We start from the raw sequence: 18,077 nt of genomic DNA, 5'->3' as shown, positions 1-18,077 counted from the left end.
AGAGTCTGATGGGAAAGTGGAGAGCGAGAGCGAAGGAATGAAAGGGAGGATGGAGGGGAGTGGAGACTGTGGAGGGGAGGGAGAAGGAGAGGGAGGAGAGAGAGAGGAGGGGAGAAAATGAAAAGGGAGAGGGGAAGGAGTGAGCGAGAGGGGAAGGGGAGAGAGAGAGGGGGAAGGGGAGAGCAAGAGGGGGAGGGGAAAGAGTGGGAAGGGGAAAGAGACGGGGAAGGGGAGAGCAAGAGAGGGGAGGGGAAAGAGTAGGAAGGGGAGAGAGAGGGGGGGAAGGTGAAAGAGATGTTAAGAGGAGTGATGGGGAAGGAGTGAGAGAGAGAGGGGAAGGAGTGAGAGAGCGAGGAAGGGGATAGAGAAAGGGGAAGGGGAGAGAGGGAGAAGGGGAGAATCTGAAAGGAAAGGGAAAGGAGAGAGAGAGAGGAGGGTGGGGAGGAAAGGGAGCGGAGAAGGAGGAGGGAGAGGGAGAGTGGAAAGGCAGAGTCGGAAGGGGAGAGAGTGGGACGGGAAGAGGGTGAGGCGAGGGAGGGGAAAGGGGGAGAGGGGAATGAGTGAGAGACGGGGAAAGCGAGATAGCGGGAAAGTGAGAGAGGAATAAAAAGATGTGGAACGGGTCGTGATTGTTGTGTACACATGTAAACGTCACCAATATGTAAGACTTGCCACTAGGGGGCACACCTGTGGGAGACCCAATGGTCACCTGTACACCCTGGGACAAGCAGGTATATAAGGTGACTCACCATACTGCTTCCCCACCCTGGAGTCTGAATAAAGAGCACAAGGTCACCACAGTTTGAGCTTGCAATACAGTCCTGTGGATTTATTCTGAACATCACTCACTGGCGACGAGTAACGGATCACCAACCTTCACACGGTAATGGCTGCCGTTGGTCTTGTTGAGGGATTTGTTGAGGGTGATGATTTGGGAAGCCTTCGTTGAGCGTCCCGACCGGTACTACGTCGCCAATGAACAGGACGAGGCTGAGAGAGGGCGATCAAGACCAGGGCGATTCTCCTCACCGTATGTGGGTCTCCGATATACGGCCTGCTCAAAAACCTGCTGGCACCGGTCAAACCAGAGGAGAAGACTTACACAGAGCTGTGTGTGCTGGTGTGGGAACGCCTCAAGCCGAAGGAGAGCACCTTAAAGGCCAGGTATCACTTTTACACCCACCGGCACTCCCAGGGCCAGAAGATTCCTTGCGGGGCAGTACGGTTTTTGCGGGATCTTTGCGGGAAATGTTGCCGAACGGTTTCGTGCTCGGAATCGGTCACGTGGTCATCCTTCGCAAGCTGCTGTCTGCCGGATCCCGGGATAAACGGGTCCTTTTCGGAATGGGAGGCAGTGACTAGTGGGGTACCGCAGGTCTCAGTGCTGGGACCCCAGCTATTTACAATATACATCAATGATTTAGATGCAGGAATTGAATGTAATATCTCCAAGTTTGCAGATGACACTAAGCTGGGTGGCGGTGTGAGCTGTGAGGGGGACGCTAAGAGGCTGCAGGGTGACTTGGACAGGTTAGGTGAGTGGGCAAATGCATGGCAGATGCAGTATAATGTGGATAAATGTGAGGTTATCCACTTTGGGGGCAAAAACAGGAAGGCAGGATATTATCTGAATGGTGACAGATTAGGAAAAGGGGAGGTGCAACGAGACCTGGGTGTCATGGTACATCAGTCATTGAAAGTTGGCATGCAGGTACAGCAGGTGGTGAAGAAGTCAAATGGTATGTTGGCCTTCATCACGAGGGGATTTGAGTATAGGAGCAGGGAGGTCTTACTGCAGTTGTACAGGGCCTTGGTGAGGCCTCACCTGGAATATTGTGTTCAGTTTTGGTCTCCTAATCTGAGGAAGGACATTCTTGCTATTGAGGGAGTGCAGCAAAGGTTCACCAGACTGATTCCAGGGATGGCTGGACTGATATATGAGGAGAGACTGGATAAACTGAACCATTATACACTGGAGTTTAGAAGGATGAGAGGGGATCTTATAGAAACGTATAAGATTCTGACGGGACGGGACAGGTTAGATGGAGGAAGAATGTTCCCGATGTTGGGGAAGTCCAGAACCAGAGGACACATTTTAAGGATAAGGGGTAGGCCATTTAGGACCGAGATGAGGAGAAACTTCTTCACTCAGAGAGTTGTTAACCTGTGGAATTCCCTGCCGCAGAGAGTTGTTGAGGCCAGTTCATTGGATATATTCAAGAGGGAGTTAGATGTGGCCCTTACGGCTAAAGGGATCAAGGGGTATGGAGAGAAAGCAGGAAAGGGGCACTGAGGTGAATGATCAGCCATGATCTTATTGAATGGTGGTGCAGGCTCGAAGGGCCGAATGGCCTACTCCTGCACCTATTTTCTCTGTTTCTATGTTTCTATCTGAGCAAGGCCATCACGACAGCCCAGGCCTTCATATCCACGAGCGATAACACGAAACAGATTCGAAGCTCACCGGCAAGTACTGTGCATAAAATAACGTATTCAGCAGGCAGCACGGCACAGGACAGGGCCCACATGACCGCAGAGGCCAGACCTAGGCCTCGAGTGACTCAGAGTCCGCCGTGGGCCGTGAATGCGTATCCATTAGCACCATGTTGGCCCTGCTGGGGTCAGCCATCGAGCCCATCAATGTCGATTCAAGCCCTGTGTGTGCAAGGGCCGTGGAACAATGGGGCACCTCCAGCGAATGTGCAAAGGGTCTGTGACTCACCACGTGGCAGAGTCAGGAGAGGACCATCGATCCAGCGAGGGTCACGCTGAACGAGCAGGAGAGGCAACTCAACCTGAGGCTGAAGGGGAAGTACATGGGGTACACACCTTCACCACCAAAAGCCCTCCGATAATGTGAAAAGTTGAACCTAACGGTACTCCAGTCTCCATGGAACTAGACACGGGGGCGAGTCAATCAATAATGAGCCAGAAGGCATTCGAGAGGCTGTGGGGGGGGCGACAGAGCACAATGACCCAAGCTGATCCCGATTCAGGCAAAGCTGGGCACCTACACCAAGGAACTGAGACCAGTTATTGGTAGTGCGGGCATAAGGGTATCCCATGAGGGAGCGGTGCGCGATTTACCTCTGTGGATTGTTTCAGGTGATGGGCCAATGCTGCTTGGTAGAAGGTGGATGGGGAAGATTCGATGGAACTGGGAAGACCTCTGCGTACCTTCTCTGGCGAACAACCTCTCCCCTTGCTCAAAGGCTGAGCAAGCCCCCCACCTTCAGCTGAACCAGGCGTCGAAGTGCAGATCCATTTGCAGACCCCCGAGGCACAGGCCGCTCATCGCGACCACCAGGAGGCGAAGACCAACCGAGCAGCGGTTACAGACGGAGGGTACCCAGCACCCGAAGCCGACGACCTCTTGGCGGCGACGGAAGAGGCTCCAGGTCGACCAAGCGGAGCGGGGCTCCGGCCGAAACCATCCGAATGTGTCTTCCCGACGCCAGAGGCGGGAATCCCTGGGGAGGAAGATGGCGGCAGTCGAGAGAAGCGTCCAGATCACGGGTCGAGAGAAAGGTCCAGACCACGGGATGTGGCCGCAACGGAACAGAGGCATGTGTTGGCCAGTGAGGAAGGCCACTGGGTTTGGGGCAAAGGTAAAGGGGGGGGCCGCTGAGAAGGCCGGGAACCCACTATGTTCCAATAAGTTGTTTGCACTGTGGAACCCATGTGAGCGTTCTTTCGCGGCCAATGGTGTACTATCATATGGGGTCGGGGGTACGTTAAAACAAGCCAAAGTAGCGGGTGAACAACAACCGGTCGTATATGTATCTGACAAAGTACTTGTAGCAAGTGATGTGTTATCACATTACCGCCTGCTCACGGCGAACCGCCAGGCGGGAGTGTTGCAGCTTATCCGTCGCAAAGACGTAATGCTCATCCCATCAGATTGCCCCCCCCCCCTGTGGGGCAAACCCTGCAACGTGTTACAAAGAAAGGCAGGGAGGCTACACACAGTCGGTGGTGCGGGAACCTCCGTACTACGTCCCAGGATCCACGGGGGACCACACGGCCTCCCGCTACCACTGAAAGTCTCAGGGCCGTATCGGCCCATCCTGGGCTCTCCAGGCCTTAGGGTCAGCGACAATAGTCCGCAGCGGGCAGCCCAGATCACCAAGCCGAGCACCACACGTGTCGCGGTAGACTCCCTACAGACCCCGGCTGTCCCGGGTTGCTACGCAGTCACCGGACAGAGTCGCTCAGGACCGAGCCTTCCGTCTGCTATCAGCAGAGAATGCACCACGATCGTACGGCCCCCCTCCACGCCACATCAGAATAAGTGACGTGGACAATATTCAGGGCCCCCAGATGGGGCCGAGAGCACTGTGTGAGACAAAGAGGGGAATGGAGTGTGTGTGTGTGTGTGATGAAAATGGAGTGTTTGGTTGTGAAACCATGTACTGAGCAAACGCAGAAAGCGTTTGGACCAGACCAGACTGCAAACTATCGATAAGCAGGCCACCATTGTGAAAGGACCTGGCCACGTCTGTCCCATCACACCAGGCACTCGGCCGGGCAGCAACGTTCCGACCAACTCACCCAGGCCAGGAATTCAAATCAGGTGATCGACCCGGGGACACAGGGCGTCATATCGCCTCAACTTGCAAATAACTGGTACATAAGCCTTTGGAGGGGGCGGGGGAGGGGGGAGTGATGTTATGTATGCACCGAAACCTCACCAATATGTAAGACTTGCCACTAGGGGACACACCTGTGGGAGGCCTAAGGGTCATTTGTGCACCCTGGGACAAGCAGGTACATAAGGTGATCCACCATGCTGCTTCCCCACTCTGGGGTCTCAATAAAGAGACCAAGGTCACAATAGTTTCATAGAAACATAGAAACATAGAAACTAGGTGCAGGAGTAGGCCATTCGTCCCTTCTAGCCTGCACCGCCATTCAATGAGTTCATGGCTGAACATGCAACTTCAGTACCCCATTCCTGCTTTCTCACCATACCCCTTGATCCCCCTAGTAGTAAGGACTTCATCTAACTCCTTTTTGAATATATTTAGTGAATTGGCCTCAACAACTTTCTGTGGTAGAGAATTCCACAAGTTCACCACTCTCTGGGTGAAGAAATTCCTCCTCATCTCGGTCCTAAATGGCTTCCCCCTTATCCTTAGACTGTGTCCCCTGGTTCTGGACTTCCCCAACATTGGGAACATTCTTCCTGCATCTATAACCTGTCTAACCCCGTCAGAATTTTAAACGTTTCTATGAGGTCCCCTCTCATTCTTCTGAACTCCAGTGAATACAAGAGCAGTTTCAGGATCAGTCTCAAAGATGTTTAATATTTATAACTAAATCCCTTATTAATTGACGGTGAATTTAAATACTGATCGAATTTTGAGTCGGCCCCAGTGAGTCAGCTTACGATCCGGTCCCGGATTTATTCTGAACATAACAGTGATGGGGGTGGCAGAGATAGATTTGGAAGGGGAAGAGAGAGTGTAAGGGAGACAAGGAGAGGAGAGGGGAGCCTGTTGTACCAGGGTCGGTCTCAGAGCTGGTAATATTTATAATTAAAGCCCTTGTAAATTGACAGTGAATTTAAATCTTGAGTGAGCCCCAGTGAGATTTGAACTCACAACCCCTGGTTTACAAGACCAGTGTTCTAACCCCTGACCCCTGACCTATGGAGCCACCTACTCTGGGAACGACAGGGGTAAGGAGCAGGAAAGAGAGGGGAAGGGAAAAGAGAGAATGGAAGGAGTGAGAGAGAGGGGAAGGGGATAGAGAGAGGGAAGGGGAGAGAGAGAGGGGAAGGGGAAAGTGAGAGGGAAGGGGAGAGAGAGGGAATGAGTGAGAGAGAGGTGGAAGGGGTGAGAAAGAGGGGGAAGGTGTGAGAGAGAGGGGAAGGGGAGAGAGGGGATGAGGAGAGAAGGAGGAGGTAGGGAGAGAGAAAGGAAGGGGAGAGAGAGGGAGAAGGGGAGAATCTGAAAAGAAAGGAAAGAGAGAGAGGAGGGAGGGGAGGAAAGAGAGGGGAGGGAGAGTGAAATGGCAGAGGTGAAGGGGGGAGAGGGGGAGAGGGAGGGGAGAGAGGGGGATGGAGTGAGAGAGGGGGAAGGAGTGAGAGGAGGGAAGGGAAGAAGGTGGGGCGAGGGAGGGTGAAGGGGGAAGAGGGGAATGAGTGAGAGACGGGGAAAGTGAGATCGCGGGAAAGTGAGAGAGGGGTAACAAGATTAAGAACAGGTCGTGAAGGGGAAGGGAGAGAGAGACTGCAAGGGGAGAGAGAAATAAGGGGCAGGGGAGAGAGGGTGGAAGAGAGAGGGGAAGCGGGTGAGAGAGACGGGAAGGAGTGGGAAAGAGAGCGAGGGGAAGAGAGAGGGGAAGAAGTGAGAAGGAGTGGGGAAGGGGAGAGAGCAGAAGTGTAGTGAGAGAGAGGGGGGAAGGGAAAAGAGAGGGAGGGGAAGGGGAGAGAGAGGGCAACATAAGAAATAGGAGCAGGAGTAGGCCATACGGCCCCTCGAGTCTGCTCCGCCATTTAATACGATCATGGCTGAAACGATCATGGACTCAGCTCCACTTCCCTGCCCGCCCCCTTATCCCCTTATCGGTTAAGGAACTGTCTATCTCTGTCTTAAATTTATTCAATGTCCCGGCTTCCACAGCTCTCTGAGGCAGCGAATTCCACAGATTTACAACCCTCTGAGAGAAGAAATTTCTCCTCATCTCAGTTTTAAATGGGAGGCCCCTTATACTAAGATCATGCCCCCTAGTTCTAGTCTCCCCCATCAGTGGAAACATCCTCTCTGCATCCACCTTGTCAAGCCCCCTCATAATCTGAAACATTTCGATAAGATCACCTCTCATTCTTCTGAATTCCAACGAATATCGGGCCTTTCACGTAGTAAAACATCCCAAGGCAACTCAGTCACACTCTGCCTCAATCTCTCACTCGCCATCTCTCGAGGGGGAGGATGGAGGAGGAGTGAGAGAATGTAATTAGAGAGGGAAGTGGAGAGAGCGGAAAGGGAGAGAGAAGATCGAGGAGGAAGGAGTGAGAGAATGTCATTAGAGAGGGGGAAGATGGAGGAGGAAGGAGAGAGAGAATGTAATTAGAGAGGGAAGTGGAGAGAGCGGAAAGCCAGAAATAAGATGTAGAACGGGTCATGATGGGGAAGACAGAGAGAGATTTGGAAGGGGAGAGAGAAGCCTATTATTCCAGGGTCAGTCTCAGAGCTGTTTAATATTTATAATTATAACACTTGTTAATTGACAGCGAATTTAAATACTGAACTAATTTCAAGTAGGCCCCAGTGAGATTTGAACTAACGACCGCTGGTTTACCAGACCAGTGCTCTAACCCCTGAGCTATGGAGACAGGGGAAGGAGCAGGAAAGAGAGGGGAAGGGAAAAGAGAGAGTGGAAGGAGTGAGAGAGAGGGGGAAGGGGAGACAGAGGAGGAAGGGGAGAGAGAGAGGGGGAAGGAGTGAGAGAGAGGGGGAAGGGGAGAGAGAGAGGGAGGGGAGAGAGAGAGGGAGGGAGGGAAGGGGAGAGAGAGGGAGCAGAAGGGGAGAGAGAGAGGGGATTGGGGAAAGAGGGGGAGGGGAAGAGAGGGGAGGAGTGAGACAGGGATGGGGACAGAGAGGGAATGGAGACAGGGAGGAAGAGAGCGGGAAGGGGAGAGAGAGGGGGGGAAGGGAGCGGTGTGGCAGGGGAAAGAGGGGGGAAAGGGAAAAAGAGGGGGAAGGAGTGAGAGAGAGAGTGGAAGGGTAGAGAGAGGGGGAAGTGGAGAGAGAGAGTGAAAGGAGTGAGAGAGAGGTAGAAGGAATGAGAGGGAGGGGGAAGGGGAGACATGGAGGAAGAGAGAGAAGGGAAGGGGAGAGAGAGAAGGGGAGAGGAGAGATGGGAACGGGAAAGAGAGGGAGAAGGGGAGAATGTGAAAAGAAAGGGAAACGAGAGAGAGACGGAGGAGGTCGGGGAGGAGAGAGAGGGGAGGGGAGAGGGAAAGGGAGAGTGAAAAGGCAGAGGGGGAAGGGGAGAGAGGGTGGTCGGGGAATGAGGGGGAGGGGAGAGAGAGGGAAGGAGTGGGGGGTGAATGAAAGTGAGAGAGAAGGGGAGAGAGGGGAAGTGGAGAGCGAGAGAGAGGCAGGAAGGTGAATGTGGGAGGGGAATGGGAGAGCGAGAGTGGAGGAGTGGGAAAGAGATGTGAAGGGGAAAGAGAGCGGGGAATGTGGAGAGAGATAGAGGGGCGAGGGGAAAGAGAGGGGGGACGGAGAGAGAGAGAGTGAAAGGATGGGGGGAGAGAGGGGAAGGGGAGAGACAGGGGGAAGGAGAGAGGGTGAGCGGGGGAGAGTGGAGTGTGTGAAAGACGGGGAACGTTATATAGCAGGAAAAAGATGTAGAATGGGAAGGGAGAGAGAGATTACTGGAGACAAGAGGAGACGATTGCTGCAGGGTCGGTCTCGGAGCTGTTTAACATTTATGTTTAAAACACTTATTAATTGACATTGAATTTAAATATTGAACTGATTTTGAGTCGGCCCCAGTGAGATTTGAATTCAGAACCCCTGGTTTACAAGACCAGTGCTCTAACCCCTGAGCTATGGAGCCAACTGCTTTGGGAAAAACAGGGGAAGGAGCAGAAAAGAGAGGGGAAGGGAAAAGAGAGAGTGGAAGGAGTGAGATAGAGGGGGAAGGGGAGAGAGTGGAAGGAGTGAGAGAGAGGTGGAGGGGAGAAAGAGGGGAGTCAGGTGAAAGAGAAAGGAAGGGGAGAGAGAGGGAGAAGGGGAGAATCTGAAAAGAAAGGGAAAAGAAAGGGAAAAGAGAGAGGAGAGTGAAAGGGCAGAGGGGAAGGGGAGAGAGTGGGGAGAGACTGGGTCGGGGAAAGAGCGGGCGGGGAAAGAGAGAGAGGGAGCGGAGAGAGAGAGGGAAGATGGAGGAGAAAGGAGAGAGAGGAAGGAGTGGGGAGAGAATGAAAGGAGAGAGGGGGAAGAGAGAGAGGGGGAAGGAGAGTGGGTGAGGTGAGGGAGGGGGAAGGGGGGAGAAGGGAATGAATGACAGATGTGGAAAGTGAGATAGCGGGAAAGGCAGAGGGGGTAAAATGATGTAGAACGGGACATGATGGAGAAGGGAGAGAGAGATTTGGAAGGGGATTGAGAGTGTCAGAGAGACGAGAAGAGGAGAGGGGGAAGGGTGTGAGGGGAGTCTGTTGTTTAGAATTCAGCAGAGGAGGACTAAGGGTTTAATTAGGAGGGGGTAAGTAAAGTATGAGAGTAAGCTTGCAGGGAACATAAAAACTGACTGCAAAAGCTTCTATAGATATGTGAAGAGAAAACAATTAGTGAAGACAAATGTAGGTCCCTTGCAGTCAGAATCAGGTGAATTTGTAATGGGGAACAAAGAAATGGCAGACCAATTGAACAAATACTTTGGTTCTGTCTTACATAGGAATATAGAAACACAGAAAATAGGTGCAGGAGCAGGCCATTCAGCCCTTCGAGCCTGCACCGCCATTCAATATGATCATGACTGATCATTCCCTCAGTACCCCATTCCTGCTTTCTCTCCATACCCCTTGATCCCTTCAGCCGTAAGGGCCATATCTAACTCCCTCTTGAATATATCCAATGAACTGGAATCAACAACTCTCTGCGGTGGAGAATTCCACAGGTTAACAACTCTCTGAGTGAAGAAGTTTCTCCTCATCTCGGTCCTAAATGGCTTACCCCTTATCCTTAGACTACGTCCCCTGGTTCTGGACTTCCCCAACATCGGGAACATTCTTCCTGCATCTAACCTGTCCAGACCTGTTAGAATTTTATATGTTTCTATGAGATCCCCTCTCATCCTTCTAAACTCCACTGAATAAAGGCCCAGTCGATCCAGTCTCTCCTCATATGACAGTCCGGCCATCCCGGGAATCAGTCTGGTGAACCTTCGCTGCACTCCCTCAATAGCAAGAACGTCCTTCCTCAGGCTAGGAGACCAAAACTGAACACAATATTCCAGGTGAGGCCTCACCAAGGCCCTGTACAACTGCAGTAAGACCTCCCTGCTCCTATACTCAAATCCTCTCGCTATGAAGGCCAACATACCATTTGCCTTCTTCACCACCTGCTGTACCTGCATGCCAACCTTCAATGACTGATGTATCATGACACCCAGGTCTCGTTGCACCTCCCCTTTTCCTAATCTGCCGCCATTCAGATAATATTCGCCTTCATGTTTTTGCCACCAAAGTGGATAACCTCACATTTATTCACATTATACTGCATCTGGCATGCATTTGTCCACTCACCTAACCTGTCCAAGTCACCCTGCAGCCTCTTAGTGTCCTCCTCACAGCTCACACCGCCACCCAGTTTAGTGTTATCTGCAAACTTGGAGATATTACACTCAATTCCCTCATCCAAATCATTAATGTATATTGTAAATAGCTGGGGTCCCAACACTGAGCCCTGCGGCACTCCACTAGTCACTGCCTGCCATTCTGAAAAGGACCCGTTTATCCCGATTCTTTGCTTCCTGTCTGCCAACCAGTTCTCTATCCACGTCAGTACATTACCCCCAATACCATGTGCTTTAATTTTGCACACTAATCTCTTGTGTGGAACCTTGTCAAAAGCCTTTTGAAAGTCCAAATACACCATATCCACTGGTTCTCCCTTGTCCACTCTACTAGTTACATCCTCAAAAAATTCCAGAAGATTTGTCAAGCATGATTTCCCTTTCATAAATCCATGCTGACTTGGACCGATCCTGTCACTGCTTTCCAAATGTGCTGCTATTTCATGTTTAATAATTGATTCCATCATTTTCCCCACTACCGATGTCAGGCTAACCGGTCTATAATTACCCGCTTTCTCTCTCCCTCCTTTTTTAAACAGCGGCATAACATTAGTTACCCTCCAGTCCATAGGAACTGATCCAGAGTCGATAGACTGTTGGAAAATGATCACCAATGCATCCACTATTTTGAGGGCCACTTCCTTAAGTACTCTGGGATGCAGGCTATCAGGCCCCGGGGATTTATCTGCCTTCAATCCCATCAATTTGCCGAACACAAGTTCCCACCTAATAAGGATATCCTTCAGTTCCCCCTTCTCACTGGACCCCCCAGTCCCCTCGTACTTCCGGAAACTTATTTGTGTCTTCCTTCGTGAAGACAGAACCAAAGTATTTGTTTAACTGGTCCGCCATTTCTTTGTTCCCCATTATAAATTCACCTGAATCTGACTGCAAGGGATCTATGTTTGTCGTCACAAATTTTTTTAGAAGCCTGCAAGCTTCCTCTCATACTCTATTTCCGTCCCCTCCTGGTTAAACCCTTTGTCCTCCTCTGCTGTGTTACAAAATACTCCCACAGTCCTCAGGTTTGCTGCTTTTTCTGGCCAATTTATATGCCTCTTCTTGGATTTAACACTATCCTTCCCTTGTTAGCCACAGTTGAGCCACCTTCCCCATTTTATTTTTACTCCAGACAGGGATGTACAATTGTTGGAGTTCATCCATGTGATCTTTAAATGTTTGCCATTGTCAATCCAGGATCACTGGCCAGTCTATTCTTGTCTAATACCATCAAAGTTACCTTTCCTGAACTTCAGGCCCCTCATTTCTGAATTACTTCTGTCATTCTCCATCTTAATAAAGTATTTGACCATATTTACAATTCAAGCCCTTGCTAACTTAAATACTGAACGAATTTTGAGTCTGCCCCAGTGAGATTTGAACCCACAACCCCTGGTTTATGAGACCAGTGCTCTAACCCCTGAGCTATGGAACCACCTGCCCTGCATTGTGGTTCATTCCCCAGTTAGTGCTGTGTGTTTGAAGAATGAGGAGGGGTCAGTGAAACGCTCAGATTGTGTCTCATCCCCCAGACTCCTGCCTCCGTCTCTTCAATATTCACTTCTCAACATCGATATATCGAGTCTTTCACGTAGTAAAACATCCCAAGGTAACTCAGTCACACTCTGGCTCTGTCTCTCTGTCTCTGTATCACTGTCTCTCTCTCTCTGTCTCTCGATCACTTTCTCTCTGTCACTCACTGTCTCTCGAGCCGGAACAGGTTGGAGAGGGGGAAGGGGAAAGTGAGAAGGGAAAGAAGAGAGAGAGAGAGAGGGGGAGGAGAGAGATTGAGGAGTGAGTGGAGATAGAGGAGCGGAGAGTGGGGAAGTGGAGAAAGAGGGGGGAAAGGGACAGAGAGAGGGAAGGAGAGAGTGAGAGTGGGAAGGGGAGAGAGAGAGAGAGAGAGAGTGAGGGAAGGAGAGAGAGAGGGGAGCGTGTCAGTAGTTGTTATTACATCGATTGTCCACTAGGTGGGGCTCTATTAGAGGAAGAGAGAGGGAAGGGGAGAGTGAGGGGAAGGAGTGAGAGAGAGGGAAGGAGAGAGTGAGGGGAAGGAGTGAGAGAGAGGGAAGGCGAGAGTGAGGGGAAGGAGTGAGAGAGAGGGAAGGGGAGAGTGAGGAGAAGGAGTGAGAGAGAGGGAAGGGGAGAGTGAGGGGAAGGAATGAGAGAGAGGGAAGGGGAGAGTGAGGGGAAGGAGTGAGAGAGAGTGAAGGGGAGAGTGAGGGGAAGGAGGGAGAGAGAGGGAAGGGGAGAGTGAGAGGAAGGAGCAAGAGAGAGGGAAGGGGAGAGTGAGGGGAAGGAGTGAGAGAGAGGGAAGGGGAGAGTGAGGGGAAGGAGTGAGAGTGAGGGAAGGGGAGAGTGAGAGGAAGGAGTGAGAGAGAGGGAAGGGAAGAGTGAGGGGGAAGGATTGAGAGAGAGGGAAGGGGAGAGTGAGGGGAAGGAGTGAGAGAGAGGGAAGGGGAGAGTGAGGGGAAGGAGTGAGAGAGAGGGAAGGGGAGAGTGAGGGGAAGGAATGAGAGAGAGGGCAGGGGAGAGTGAGGGGAAGGAGTGAGAGAGAATGAAGGGGAGAGTGAGGGGAAGGAGGGAGAGAGAGGGAAGGGGAGAGTGAGGGGAAGGAGCAAGAGAGAGGGAAGGAGAGAGTGAGGGGAAGGAATGAGAGACAGGGAAGGGGAGAGTGAGGGGAAGGAGTGAGAGAGAGGGAAGGGGAGAGTGAGGAGAAGGAGTGAGAGAGCGGAAAGGAGAGAGTGAGGGAAAGGAGAGAGTGAGGGGAAGGAATGAGAGAGAGGGAAGGGGAGATTGAGGGGAAGGAGTGAGAGAGAGAGAAGGGGAGAGTGTGGGGAAGGAGGGAGAGAGAGGGAAGGGGAGAGTGAGGGGAAGGAGTGAGAGAGCGGAAAGCAGAGAGTGAGGGGAAGAAATGAGAGAGAGGGAAGAGGAGAGTGAGGTGAAGGAGTGAGAGTGAGGGAAGGGGAGAGTGAGGGGAAGGAGTGAGAGAGAGGGAAGGGGAGAGTGAGGGGAAGGAGTGAGAGAGAGACGGGGAAGAGGAGAGACAGAGGGAACACCAACAATAATGTATATTTATATAGCGCCTTTAACGTAGTGAAACGTCCCAAGGTGCTCCACAGGAGGATTATGGGATAAAAATTTGACACCGAGCCACAAAATGAGATATTAGGGCAGGTGAAGAGGTCGGTTTTAAGGAGCGTCTTGAAGGAGGAAAGAGAGGTAGAGAGGTGGAGAGGTTTAGGGAGGGAGTTCCAGAGCTTGGGGCCCAGGCAACAGAAGGCCCGGCCACCGATGGTGGAGCGATTATAATCAGGGATGGTCAGATGGCAGAATTAGAGGAGTGCAGACATCTCGAGGGGTGTAGATGCTGGAGGAGGTTAGAGATAGGGAGGGGTGTAGGGGCTGGAGGAGGTTACAGAGATAGGGAGGGTTGTGGGGCCGGAGGAGATTACATAGATAGGGAGTTGTGAGGGGCCATGGAGAGATTTTAAAGAAGGATGAGAATTTTGAAATCGAGGGGTTGCTTTACCGGGAGTCAATGTAGGTCAGTGAGCACAGTGGGTGATGGGTGAGCGGGTCTCGGTGAGAGTTAGGACACGGGGCAGTGAGCACAGGGAGTGATGGGTGAGTGGGACTGGGTGCGAGTTAGGACACGGGGCAGTGAGCACAGTGGGTGATGGGTGAGCGGGACTCGGTGTGAGTTAGGACACGGGGCAGTGAGCACAGGGGGTGATGGGTGAGCGGGACTCGGTGTGAGTTAGAACACGGGGGCAGTGAGCACAGGGGGTGATGGGTGAGTGGGACTCGGTGTGAGTTAGGACACGGGGCAGTGAGCACAGGGGGTGATGGGTGAGTGGGACTGGGTGTGAGTTAGGACACGGGGCAGTGAGCACAGTGGGTGATGGGTGAGTGGGACTGGGTGTGAGTTAGGACACGGGGCAGTGAGCACAGGGGGTGATGGGTGAGCGGGACTGGGTGCGAGTTAGGACACGGGGCAGTGAGCACAGGGAGTGATGGGTGAGCGGGACCTGGTGCGAGTTAGGACATGGGGCAGCGTGCACAGTGGGTGATGGCTGAGTGGGACTCGGTGCGAGTTAGGACACGGGGCAGCGAACACAGGGGGTGATGGGTGAGCGGGACCTGGTGCGAGTTAGGACATGGGGCAGCGTGCACAGTGGGTGATGGCTGAGTGGGACTCGGTGCGAGTTAGGACACGGGGCAGCGAGCACAGGGGGTGATGGCTGAGTGGGACTCGGTGCGAATTAGGACATGGGTCAGTGAGCACAGGGGGTGATGGGTGAGCGGGACTGGGTGTGAGTTAGGACACGGGGCAGTGAGCACAGGGGTGATGGGTGAGTGGGACTTGGTGCGAGTTAGGACATGGGTCAGTGAGCACAGGGGGTGATGGGTGAGCGGGACTCGGTGCGAGTTAGGACACGGGGCAATGAGCACAGGGGGTGATGGGTGAGCGGGACTGGGTGCGAGTTAGGACACGGGGCAGTGAGCACAGGGGGTGATGGGTGAGCGGGACTCGGTGTGAGTTAGGACACGGGTCAGTCAGCACAGGGGGTGATGGGTGAGCGGGACTCGGTGTGAGTTAGGACACGGGGCAGTGAGCACAGGGGGTGATGGGTGAGCGGGACTCGGTGTGAGTTAGGACACGGGTCAGTCAGCACAGGGGGTGATGGGTGAGTGGGACTCGGTGCGAGTTAGGACACGGGGCAGCGAGCACAGTGGGTGATGGGTGAGTGGGACTCGGTGCGAGTTAGGACACGGGGCAGTGAGCACAGGGGGTGATGGGTGAGTGGGACTCGGTGCGAGTTAGGTCATGGGGGCAGCGAGCACAGGGGGTGATGGGTGAGTGGGACTCGGTGTGAGTTAGGACATGGGGCAGCCGAGTTTTGGATCACCTCTAGTTTACGACGGGTAGAATGTGGGAAGGAGTGAGAGAGAGAATCAGAGAATCATAAACATTTACAGCACGGGAGGAGGCCATTCGGCCCATCGTGTCCACACGGGCCGACCAAGAGCTACCCAGCCTAATCCCACTTTCCAGCTCTCGGTCCGTAGCCCTGTAGGTTACGACACTTCAATTGCACATCCAAGTACTTTTTAAATGTGGTGAGGGTTTCTGCCTCTACCACCCTTTCAGGCCGTGAGTTCCAGACCCCCACCACCCTCTGGGTGAAGACATTTCCCCTCAAATCCCCTCTAAACCTACCCCCAATTACTTTAAATCTATGCCCCCTGGTTATTGACCCCCTCTGCTAAGGGGAAATAGGTCCTTCCTATCCACTCTATCCAGGCCCCTCATAATTTTATACACCTCAATTAAATCTCCCCTCAGCCTCCTCTGTTCCCAGGAAAACAACCGCAGCCTATCCAATCTTTCCTCATGGCTAAAGTTTTCCAGTCCCGGCAACATCCTGGTAAATCTCCTCTGCACCCTCTCCAGTGCAATCACATCCTTCCTGTAATGTGGTGACCAGAACTGCACGCAGTACTCCAGCTGTGGCCTAACCAGTGTTGTGTACAGTTCGAGCGTAACCACAGGGCGGGGGTAAGGTGTGCATTTAATAAATTTGGTGAATTTACAGAGTGCCCTCCGAGGGTCAAACCGATGTGGCCGTGGGATTAATTATTTGTGGAAAATCCCAACTGGATCATCTTGTGTCCATTGCCGCATCTCGAGCCGAAAACCAGCGAAGGCAGGAACTGGGAAATGTCAGGATATCGCAGGAAGGATGTGATTGCACTGGAGAGGGTGCAGAGGAGATTTACCAGGATGTTGGCGGGACTGGAGAATTTTAGCCACGAGGAAAGATTGGATCGGCTGGGGTTGTTTTCTTTGGAACAGAGGAGGCTGAGGGGAGACCTCCATTCCTTCACCCAGAGGGTGGTGGGGGTCTGGAACTCACGGCCTGAAAGGGTGGTAGAGGCAGAAACCCTCACCACATTTAAAAAGTACTTGGATGTGCACTTGAAGTGCCGTAAGCTACAGGGCTACGCACCGAGAGCTGGAAAGTGGGATCAGACTGGGATCATATCATCATCATAGGCAGTCCCTCGGAATCGAGGAAGACTTGCTCCCACTCTAAACATGAGTCCTGAGGTGACTGAACAGTCCAATACGGGAACCACAGTCCCTGTCACAGGTGGGACAGATAGACGTTGAGGGAAGGGGAGGGTGGGACTGGTTTGCCGCACGCTCCTTCCGCTGCCTGCGCTTGGTTTCTGCACGCTCTCGGCGACGAGACTCGAGGTGCTCAGCGTCCTCCCGGATGCACTTCCTCCACTCCGGGCGGACTGGTCTTTGGCCCAGGGACTCCCAGGTGTCGGTGGGGATGTTGCACTTTATCAGGGAGGCTTTGAGGGGTGTCCCTTGTAACGTTTCCTCTGCCCACCTTTGGATCGCTTGCCGTGAAGGAGTTCCGTGCAGAGCGCTTGCTTTGGGAGTCTCGTGTCTGGGACATGCGGACAATGTGGCCCTGCCCAGCAGATCGCTCTTGGTCAGCTGGTGCAGACACGATGGGCCGAAATGGTCTCCTTCCCTGCTGCAAGTTTCTATGAGTCGATGATATATCGGTGTCTCTGAGACTGGATGTGGAAAAGGTGGGATACAGACTGGGGGTGGGAAGTGAAAGTGCTGTGGGCAGATTGTAAAGTGCGGAGTGAGCGGTTCCTGTTGATGGTGTCGGCCTGTCGCCGATTGACGGTCAATTCAGTAACAGAAGCCAAAATTGAGTAGGCCTCAGTGAGATTTGAACCCACGACCCCTGGTTTATAAGACCAGTGCTCTAACCCCTGAGCTATGGAGCCACCTGCCACATCCACTCCTGTTTGCATCTTACTATTGTTAACAAGGAGATGGGGCCCGAATAATCATTCTCGGTGATTCATCCCTGAACATTGACAGAATCTCACAGCACACAAGGAGGGCCATTCGGCCCATCGTGTCTGTGTCGGCTCTGTGAGAGAGATTAGTGCTTGGATGTTGTAAAAGGAGGGAGAGAGGGGAATGAGTGGGAGAGGGAATGGGAGAGAGAGCGGGAAGGAGTCAGACAGAGGGGAATGGGAGAGAGCGGATTGGGGGAGAGCGAGTGGGGGAGGGGAGAGAGATTGGAAGTCGAGAGAGGGAGGAGGCACGGGAGAGAGAAAGGAAGGGAAGAGAGAGGGAGCAGGGGAGAATCTGAAAAGAAAGGCAAAAGAGGGAAAGAGAGGAGGGAGGGGAGGGAGCGGAAGGGGCGAGAGAGGGGAAGGGGAGAGAGATGGAGAAAGTGAGATTGCAGGAAAAAAAAATGCAGAACAGGTCATGACATGGAAAGCAGAGAGAGATTGGGAAAGTGAGAGAGAGTGTCAGCAAGACAGAGGCCTGTTGTTTGAGGGTCAGTCTCAGCGTTGTTAATATTTATAATTAAAGCCCTTGTTAATTGACAGTCAATTTAAATACTGAGCTAATTTTGAGTAGGTCCCAGTGAGATTTGAACCCACGACCCCTGGTTTACTAGACCAGTGCTCTAAGCCCTGAGCGATGGAACCACCTGCCCTGGGATGTGGGTCATTCCCCAGTTAGTGCTGTGTGTTTGAAGAATGAGGAGGGGTCAGTGAAACGCTCAGATTGTGTCTCATCCCCCAGACTCCTGCCTCCGTCTCTTCAATATTCACCTCTCAACATCGATATATCGGGTCTTTCACGTAGTAAAACATCGCAAGGCAACTCAGTCACACTCTGTCCAAATCTCTCTGTCTCTCTGTCTCTCTGTCTC

General features: G+C 52.7%; 4 non-coding genes across 4 annotated transcripts; all 4 read right to left on the bottom strand.

Annotated features, from left to right (window-relative positions):
- Positions 1–7,266: 7,266 nt before the first annotated feature.
- Positions 7,267–7,339, bottom strand: trnat-ggu (transfer RNA threonine (anticodon GGU)). The gene has a single exon. It is a non-coding gene; the product is annotated as a tRNA-Thr (tRNA).
- A 1,159-nt stretch (positions 7,340–8,498) lies between these two features.
- On the bottom strand, positions 8,499–8,571 carry trnat-ugu (transfer RNA threonine (anticodon UGU)). Its single transcript has one exon. It is a non-coding gene; the product is annotated as a tRNA-Thr (tRNA).
- Positions 8,572–17,057: 8,486 nt separating this feature from the next.
- trnai-uau (transfer RNA isoleucine (anticodon UAU)) lies at positions 17,058–17,130 on the bottom strand. Its single transcript has one exon. It is a non-coding gene; the product is annotated as a tRNA-Ile (tRNA).
- Positions 17,131–17,777: 647 nt separating this feature from the next.
- Positions 17,778–17,850, bottom strand: trnat-agu (transfer RNA threonine (anticodon AGU)). Its single transcript has one exon. It is a non-coding gene; the product is annotated as a tRNA-Thr (tRNA).
- Positions 17,851–18,077: the final 227 nt, after the last annotated feature.

The sequence above is a fragment of the Pristiophorus japonicus genome, unplaced genomic scaffold (genome assembly GCF_044704955.1).
Source record: "Pristiophorus japonicus isolate sPriJap1 unplaced genomic scaffold, sPriJap1.hap1 HAP1_SCAFFOLD_2923, whole genome shotgun sequence".
NCBI lineage: Eukaryota > Metazoa > Chordata > Chondrichthyes > Pristiophoridae > Pristiophorus > Pristiophorus japonicus.
Note: the sequence above shows the minus strand (reverse complement) of the source record. Positions and strands in the feature narration are given on the sequence as shown.